The following is a 2,574-nucleotide window of genomic DNA, read 5'->3' as shown; positions in this document are numbered from 1 at the left end:
TTCCAGGTACGGAGTGAGCACGTGCATCTTCCTTCTCTTCCCCCAAAGCTCCCTGTTCTTCTCTGATGGAAGTTTGCAAATGTTTGTGTTTCCACCCTGTACTTCCCTGCCGCATTTCATGTTCTATTTATGCGTCATTTTCTCTTTCTGGTTAATTTGTTTCAGAGAAATAAAACCCAGGCTTCCTGATGCCAGCCTCAGAGCTAGCTGCCAACCACGCGAGGGTCCAGACTGAAGGGGGAAGGGGCCTCGCTGGCCCCGGCTCATCCTGCAGAGATGGAAAGTGTTCAGAAACACTCATGCTAGGGCAAATCTAAAATAAAGACACTGGGGGCTCTTTAGAAGCCATGGAGCTTTCAGAGAGCAGACAGCGAGGGGTAGCTGAAAGGCGAGGCTCTCTTTGGGGTGTGGTGGGTCTGGAGATCTCTGGGCCTTTTTGCTTTCGTTAGTTACCCCACATTTATAGCAGTGCCGTGAAGTCAGAATTGCTTCAGATACGTCTTTGTCCAGCTCAATATCATGTGCCGCGGTTGGCTGGTTACACTGGGAAGCTGTTATAGAGATGTGGGATGGTAACTGGTTCTGATGCTTTTGACCAAGGGCAGAGGCAGACACTCCTGGAGCTTCCCCGCCAGGGAAGGGAGCAGACGTATGATTTCAGGACTAGCGTGATCCGTGGCTTGTCGCTTGTTTTTCCATGGTGTATGCTGTATAAGCCTCTGTTATTTTTGCTTGCTGGCTGATTTTAACACCTCTGTGAGCTCTGCCGCGTAAGGGTGGAGAGAGCATGTGGCCCCTCTGCAACTCGTGGTGGTCAATATATTCTATGACTTGTTACCTAGCAGGTGCCTAGTAAGTGTCTGAGACTCTGGGATGCAATTTCTAGAACAAAGCAGCAAATTTCTTGCCCCCTTCGCCATTCTCACTGTCCTTGGAGACCTAGACTCACAAATCAAGATTAGTCCCATAACTCCCCAAATAGAAAAAAAAAAAATTTTTAAATAAGTGTTTGATAAATGCTCTGGATTCCTGTCTCTTTTCAGATCGCCTGAGGGAGGAGGAGGTCCCGTCTCCACTCGAATGAGAGTGACATTGACCCAGAAAAAAAAGGGAGCGGTAATTGCAGGATCTGACCAGACTGCCAACGTTGACTTGAGAGTTTATTTCCGGTTAAAACTGCCTTGAAATTCTCGTACTTGGAGTACTTGGATCGCTGCACCTTCTTCTTAAGTTACCCGTGCTCCTTTGTTTTTCTGAATCTCCGTTTCGACGTCACGACCTCTCTCTCCAGCTCAACCCCCAGGAGCTCGGCCTCTCAGGAAACTGGGCTCTCCCTGCGGGCAGCTCCAGCAGCGGCGGTGGAAGGAGCCGAGTGAGCCTCTTGACTCAAAGATGGTGACTAATTACGAATCTCATCCAGCTGCTCTACTCCTGTCTTGCTATCACCAACAATTAAGGGCTGACGAGACAGCTGTTTGTCATGAGAATTTTCACCTGGGAAATTCCAAATTCTTTCGAAACATCATTTGAAGATCCATCTTAATACCCTGGTACCAAAGTGTAATAAATCCACTGGATTCTCGGATGCAAAACCACTTGAGAAAGTATTAGAAAGGAATGAAATCGTTACAAGAGCTTAGAGGCAGAAGATGTCTAATTTTGAGTCCTCATTCTCCCCAAATTAGTCGTGTCTTATTGAGCAGGTCATGAGCAAGTCATTTAAACTCTTGGATTCTTCGTTTCCTTAGCTGTAAAGTGAAGAGAATAAAATACCTAGTAGAATTTGGTGAGCACCTACTGGTCACTCTTTGTAAACCGAAGAGAATTCACAGCGACAGCTCAGCGAACCTCTCCCCGCAGCTGTGGTATGTTACACTGAAACACACACACGCACACACACACACACCAAGAAAATAACATGAATAGGTCAGAGTAGAAGTCGGAAAATGACAGGCGGGGGTAGGACAGGTACCTGGATTACCTTCCGAGGCATCAGCTGATCCGTGTCTAATTCCTGTGTCCCTCCGCCTCCTCCCTCCAGGCTGCCCCTGTTCCCCCTGTCCCCTCAGTCCAGGCACCGTCCTTACGAGCAGGAAGGCAGAACCTGTCAACGTCCACGTCAGTTCTGGCATGGCGACACAGATCTTTGAAATATATAAGCGAGGTCTTTGTTTGAGAGAAAAGGGTAGCTCAGGATCCAAGGTTGAAGTCTTGAAGGGGTGCAGGGCACAGAGTTCCTGGAAAGAGCAAATGGAGAGTGTCGCCGTCCCAGCCTGTAGGACTCCCACGAGGCGGAGCCTCAGCAGGCTCGCGGGCAGGAGCCGAAGTAGCCGCGGAGATTAGACACCGTGAGCATTCCGGGTGAGGCTGCTGGTCAGAGCAGAAACGGAGGAGATGTGAGTGAAGACGAGAAAGGAGCAGGAATTAAGGGTGCATCGGGGACACCAGGTGACCAGGCCAGCTGCAACTCTGACCCTCCCTGTCTCCTATACACTGAATGTCTGGGTCCCTTCCCCATTCACACATTGAAGCCCAAACCCCCAATGTGATGGAATTTGGAGGCAGAATCTTTGG

Source organism: Rousettus aegyptiacus, unplaced genomic scaffold (genome assembly GCF_014176215.1).
Source record: "Rousettus aegyptiacus isolate mRouAeg1 unplaced genomic scaffold, mRouAeg1.p scaffold_m13_p_16, whole genome shotgun sequence".
NCBI lineage: Eukaryota > Metazoa > Chordata > Mammalia > Chiroptera > Pteropodidae > Rousettus > Rousettus aegyptiacus.
This window is presented reverse-complemented; position numbering follows the sequence as displayed.